The sequence below is a fragment of the Pteropus vampyrus genome, unplaced genomic scaffold (genome assembly GCF_000151845.1).
Source record: "Pteropus vampyrus isolate Shadow unplaced genomic scaffold, Pvam_2.0 Scaffold55, whole genome shotgun sequence".
Taxonomy (NCBI): domain Eukaryota; kingdom Metazoa; phylum Chordata; class Mammalia; order Chiroptera; family Pteropodidae; genus Pteropus; species Pteropus vampyrus.
Window position 1 is genome coordinate 7,592,977 of NW_011888836.1, and position 7,396 is coordinate 7,600,372.

Here is a 7,396-nt window from a genome sequence, read left to right on the forward strand (position 1 = left end):
TTTTTTTTTGCCAGTCCAAGTTCTTCTTGTCCTCTAATTCAATTAATGTTGCTCATGTGCCTATATTATGTCTGGCAGTCTCATCTCATTTTATTTTCTAAAGAACTGACACAGGTACTGTCATTTCCTTTTAGGGATGAGAAGACCAAGAATCAAAAGATGAAATGATTTCTCTAAAATCATACTACTGGCAAGTGGCAGAGGCCAGAATCACAATAACATTTGATTACAGGGTTAAGACTTCATTTTTTAGCCACCTCAGCATGCATTGGTTTTCATCACTGAATTTAAAATATATTTATAGTCTACTCTGTATGCTTTATCTTTTATTAATGTTATCTTCTGAAATATAGCATTTCTTCTGAAATATAGCATTTCAGAAGATAACTCCTGAAATATAGCATTTCAGAAGATAACTCCTCAGAAACTCTGAGGAGTTATATATGCTCTCATGTTCCTTTCAGTATTATTCACAATAGACAAGATATGGAAACAACCTAAGTATCTTTCAGCAGAAGAATGGATAAAGAAGATGTGGCATATATGTAGTGAAATTTTATTCATCTTTGAGCAAGAATGAATTCCTACTGTTTGTAACAACATGGAAGAATCTAGAGGACATTATGTTAAGTGAAATTAGCCAGACAGAGAAAGAGAAATAGTGTATGATCCCAAATATCTGTAGAATCTTTAATAAAAGTTTGAATTTATAGAGAGAATAGAATGATGGTTACCCAGGGCTGGAGGGGTGGGGAAATGGGGAGATGCTGGACAAAGGAACAATCCCACAGTAGTAAGATGAATATGTTTTGGAGATCTGATACACACCATGAAAACTATGTTAATAATACTGTTTTATACTTAAAATTTGCTAAGAAGGTAAGACTTTCAGCATTCTCACCACATATATATCCAGAGGTAACTATGAGAGGCAATAGATGTGTTAATTAAGCAGATTGTGGTGATCATTTCATAAAGTATACGCAAGTCAAAACATCATGTTGTACACTTTAAATATATAACATCTTATTTATCAATTATGCCACAGTAAAATTTAAAAAACATCAATAACATATTCTATTTAAGACATTGGTTAAAAAAGAAGAAACTAAACCTATGCAAGCAAAAATAGAGAATAGAGATTGAAATAGATATTAATAAAATAAAAAAAGAAAAACAATAAAGAAGATGAATACACCAAAATTTGATCTTTGTAAAGATCAACAAAAATGATAAATCTTTAGCTAAACTTACCAAGAAAATGAGAAGATTCACATTACCAAAATCAGGAATGAAGAGAAGAATTATTTCTGACTTCACAGAAATGATAAAAGATTATAAGTTGATAATATGAACAACTCTATGCCAGCAAAGTTTAAGTGAAATAGACAAATTCTTAGAAAGATACAGACAAGTAAAACTTACTTAAGAAATAGAAAATCCAAATACACCTTCACGAAGCAGAGATTGAAATTGTAATTAAAAATATTTTTCCAATGAAAACCCCAGCCAAAATTTCCTAAGAATCTTACTAAATATTTAAAAGAGAATTAAAATCAAGTTCTTCAAAAACTCTTTCAAAAAATTAAAAAGGAGGGAACATATTTCAGTTCATTCTGTGAGACCAGTATTACACTGATACAAAAATTAGACAAATGCACCACAAGAAAAGAAGGATATAGACCAATATCTTTTATGATTACAGGCAAAAAATATCCTCAAAAAAATATTAGCAAACCAAATTCAGCAATATTTATTTATTTATTTATTAATTTTTAATTTTTTATTTTTTTAGGCAAGGCAATCCTTGGTTGACTTCGCAGATTGCAAGGACCTTGTCAGCTTAAAATCCCTTATTTTTTGAGTTTTTACACCTACAGCACCTGGTCTTCGTAGGTGGTCTCCCATCCAAGTACTAACCAGGTCCAACCCTGCTTACCTTGCGAGATCAGATGGAATCGGGCTTGCTCAGGGTGGCACAGTGGTAGACAAACTCAGCAACATTTCAAAAGAATTATACACCATGTCTAAGGGGAATATATCCCGGGAATGCAAGGTTGGCTTAGTATCTGAAAATCAAGTACTGTAATACACCATATATAAACAGAATAAAGGTCAAAACCACATGATCATCTCAATAGACAAAAAAAAAAAAAAAAAAAAATCATTTGACTAACTCCAATACCCCTTTACAAAAACAAAACAAAACAAAACATTTATCGGTCTAGAAATAGAGGAAAATTTTCTTAACCAGATAGGGCATCTATGAAAGACCCACAGTTTATACCATACTTAATGATAAAATTAAATGCTTTCTGCAGAAGATCAGGAACAAGATAAGGATGTTCAAACTCACAACTTTAACATTGCCAGAGTAATTAGGCAAGAAAAAAATGTCATTACATTTGGGAAGGAAGAATTAAAACATCTCTATTTGCAGATGACATGACCTAGTGTTTAGAAAATACTAAACACACTAAAAAGCTTTGGAAGTAATAAATGACTCCAGCAAGGTTGCAAGGCACAAGATCAATATACAAAAATTAATTGCATTTATATACAGCAACATTTAAAATAATTAATTGCATTTATATATATCAACATTTAAAATAGTGTCAAAAAGAATTTAGGAATATACTTAACTAAAGAGGTGCAAGAATTGTACACTGAAATCTACAAAATATTACTGAAAGGAATTAAAGAAGACTTTCATAAATAAAAAGAGTGCCATGGATCATAAATTCATGGATCATAAATCTTAATATTGTTAAAATAGCAATACTCTCCAAATTGATTTCAGATTTCAGATTTATCACAATCCTTATACAAATTATAGCAATACAGAGGGCTTTTTTGTAGAAACTGACAAGATTATCCTAAAATTCATATGGAAATTCAAGGGACCAGAATAGTCAAAACAATCTTGAGAAAAACGGAAAAAGTTGGAGGAATCACACTTCCTGATTTCAAAGCTTAGTACAAAAGTAGAGTAGTCAAGACTGTGGTACTAAAATAAGGATAGATATATAGATCAATGGAATATAATTTAGAGTCCAAAAATAAGCCTTCGCATTTAAAGTCAACAGTGTTTCAATTAAGGGGTCAAGAATATTTACTGTGGGAAAGAGTGGAGTGCTGGAACAACTGGACATCATATGCAAAACAACAAAGATAAGTTCATTTTTACACCATATATAAAAATTAACTTCAAATAAATCATAGACCTAGATATAAAAGCTAAAACTATAAAAATTGTTGGAGGAAAGATAGGAATGTTTCTTAGTGATCTTGAGTTAAGCAAACTTTCTGAGATATCACCCCAAAAATCTTTGTATTTCAAAGGAAACCATTAAGAAAGGGAAGAGACAACCAACAGAATGAAAGGAAATATTTAAAAATATTTTTGATAAGGGCCTTGTATCCACAATATCAAAAAACTGTTACAACTTTTATATCTCAATAATAAGAAACCATTCACACAAAAATAAGCAAAGGATCTGAAAAGACATTTCTCCATAGAAAATATACAGATGGCCAATAAGCATCTGAAATAATACTCAACTTCAGCCATTAGGGAAATGCAAATTAAAATCACATTGCGACACCACGATAAAATAAAAAAGACAGAAAATAACAAGTGTTTGTGAGTATGTGGAGAAATTATAACTCGCATAAATTGCTGGTGGGAATTTAAAATGGGACAGATGCTTGGAGAACAGTGCAGCAGTTCTCAAAATGTTGTATACAGAGTACCAGGTGCCCCAGAAATTCCACTTCTAGGTATGTACCCATGAGAAATGTAAACATGTCTACCAAAAACTTTTACAAGAATGCTTATAGAAGCATTATTCATAATAACCAAAAAGTGGAAACAATCAAAATGTCAATCAACTGATGGATCAACAAATAGAATGTTATGTCTATACGATGGAGGACAGCGGGTTCTCGAATAATGTTTCGTTCAATGTCTTTTCGTTATAATGCTGATGAGATACTGTATGAACTCAATTCTTGTTTATGTCAATTAGCCTGTGATAAAATTAGTTTCATTATATATCATTTCACTGTAGTTCCAGGAACGTATCTATGATAAGTGAGGACTTATTGTATTACAAATAAGTAAGCAATACAAAGGAATAATATTCTTATACATGCTACAACATGGATGAACTTTGAAAACATGTTAACTGAAAGAAATCAGTCACAAAAGACAACATATTGTAAAATTTCATTTATCTGAAAATCCAGAGTAGATAAAGCTATAAACAGAGAATGCGGATTGGTGTTTGCCTGGGCTTGAGGAGCGGGTGGGTGGGTAATGGAGGAATGACTGCTAAGGGGTAATAAATGTTCTAAAATTAGATTGTGATAATGGTCGCACAACTCTGTGAACATACTAAAAGACATTGAATTGTACACTTTAGTAAATTACATGGTATGTGAATAATATCTCAAAGTTGTTTTTTTAAAGGCCATATATAGAGGGAAAGTTGAAATTGAAAGCCAAGTTTTTATTTCAAAGGAAACTAAGTGGTTAACAAGGCAGCCTTAAACCAAAGATGATGAAGACAGCAGATTGGGTCAGAATAAATCTCAGGAGCCTAAAGGTAATCCCCTAGAAATGTACTTAAACTGAAATTTCAAATGCTGGAACTGTTAGTTAGACACATAGGAAATAGTGGGCTTACTGAGAACCAAGTTTTACTAATGATTACACGGAAGGTACATTATGAGTGACAGCATATCTGAGATGCCTGACTTTCACATATAGCTCCTAGTGCTCCTTTTCCCATACTGAGGTACTCTGGCCTGGAGGATCTTTACTTACAGTCCAATCTTAATTGATTCCTGTAATTCTGTTTTCTGAAAATATTTCTTTTATTCCACAAAGAAAGCAAAGCTTAGGACTCTACTACTATTATTAACAGAGCAGGGAATAGAAAAATAAAAATATAAATTGTCATGGTTTTCTAATTCTGTCTATATGCTTTATTTTTAATTTTTAGAGTCTCTTTTCAACTTTTCAAAAAGCCTGATGTCATTTTTAAACCTACATTTTCTTTTAGTAAGTGGAAAATAGATTATATAAAGGTTTTATTTTTCTTGGGAAAACCTGAGTCTACGAAGATTTCTAAACTACAGTTACACTTATTTTTAATAAAGTAATTATTTTGTCAGGTGTTGGGCTAAGAGGTTTACCATATGTGCAACATTGAATTAAATTGGTGCATAGTAGATATGGCATTCATTTAGCTATCTTATTAGTTTATTAGATTTGATCCTCTGAAATATTTACCACTTAGCCATAAGCCTTTGAATTCACTTTAATAAATCTAGCCCCTTTATCAGCTGCTTCTTGAAAAATGGTTTCATTACTTACTTTGGCCATCAAATGATTGTGAACTACATGCTAATAATGCATTTTTATTTTGATAATTCCTAGGAATAAAGAAAAATAAAACCCACTCCAGTTAATTGTTTCTATAGAACGTTCTTTTAAATGGTGATGTTTGTTGAGATTTGGAAAAAAAAAATCCATGACTTAACATTTTTAAAGATAAAATTCACCCAAGGTTTCTGAAATGTTAACATACAGGAATATATTTCATAAACTTCATAGTATTTTATGCACATTTTAAAGGATGTGTAGTGTCTTTTTATTTTTTTGGCTTCAATAAATTAGAAGCGGGGGCTAAAATTAGTGGATTTTAAAGGAAGAAGATTAAAAAAAATAAAATGAAAAGATTATTGTGTCTAGTTCCCCATCATGCTCAGGATTCATTGTTCTCTAAGCCAGGGTGTTGGTTTGAAATGCTGAAAATTTTTCACTCATTAACATTTGGCTTGAAGAATAGGTAACAACACAGAGAAACCAATTCTGCTTTCAATTCCTAATAAAAATTATTTGTCCCTGCCATCTGACATAGCAGGGAACTGACATTCCTCATTTTCTTTCTCTGTGTGGTCTAACGTACCTCACTTGCCTCATAGCCTCAGAAAACACTCAAGCAGACTGGACATCCTACAACATAATAATTTAAAGAAACTGAACAAAATTAGTCACCAAAACAACTGGTGCTAAAAAATAACTGCACATAGGAAACAGGTTTTATCCATATTTGTCTTTCAGACGTCTAATCCTTTTCTGGCTCCCTCTGGCTCATCTGACGACGAAATAGATCTTTTCCTGTAAAAAAAGACAAAAAGACTGGGTAACTGTGTGAAACAGACTAAAAAAAATCATGTCCACAATAAAATTCTGTCTTGCTGTTTGGTCCAAATCAGTTGCTATAGTTTTTGTGCTTAGTAAATTTAAGTATGGTCTTGGAAGAAAAGCAAAATTAGCGTGACTGGAAAGATCATGTATATTTATGATTATTTCTGTTTTAGTTGGTTGAATAATATTATATCAGTTCTTTGGTTTCATGAACCTCTTGCAGGTAAGCCAATATGTTTTGTTCAGAAATCTCTTAAAGGAAGAACCCTAGTCTCTCTGAACTAATGCTGGAATAAGTAATAAATGCCATTCTTGTTTCCTACTGATACCAATTTTCACAACCTTCTCTTAGAATTTACCCTGACATAGAAATACATGAACCATCTTTAACCTTTAAAAATTCTTTTCAGTCTTCCAGTTAGCCCCTTTTGTGTTTATGTGTGTGCATTTATGTAGTGGTTCAGTTATTTATTTGTACTCCCACATTATTCTAGAATGGATAAAAGGTGGCTTGTGAGAATACAGAAAATACCAAAATTACAGAAGTTAATAATGGCAGTGGATGATTAAATAAAAAAGATATGAAACATACATTGGAAATTACAATGTGGCCGTGATATATATAACCTAATAATGCATATACTTGTTAATGAGTGAGCTATTAGGTTTACACTAAGTAGCCAATATAAAAAAATAAACCTGATTAGTTGCACAATTCAGAGGGACCATAAGATAAAATCAAACTGATTTCTCAGGAGATAGACAATTAACTTTGATACTGAGACCAATCAGTCATTTCCTTGTAGAGATTTTTTTTAAGGTTAATATCCATGGATGGCTTGCTTGGGTGCAGACTTTGGAGACTTTTTAAATAAAGAAATGAAGAGTTGGGCTGGCTACAAGGCATAGAACAAGGAGTTTTAAGCAAAAGATTAAGAATTCACATTTGGAGAAGTGCAGGCAGACCTTCTATTAGCCTAAAGTCTTCAAGGACATTTATGACAGCAGAAATCATGCAACTTATCAGTTGAAGGCAACTGGATGGAAGCTCATGGGATAGACGATTAAACAACTCTCAATTTTAATAAATTTCTGTAAACCATCTGATTGAGTGTACTTATTTCAATTTAATAGGATGAAGGAAAGAAGGAAAATAAGACACATCTTAGTGATTTATTG

General features: G+C 31.9%; 1 pseudogene; it reads right to left on the reverse strand.

Annotated features, from left to right (window-relative positions):
- Positions 1-1,871: 1,871 nt before the first annotated feature.
- On the reverse strand, positions 1,872-1,990 carry LOC111739897 (annotated as a pseudogene).
- Positions 1,991-7,396: the final 5,406 nt, after the last annotated feature.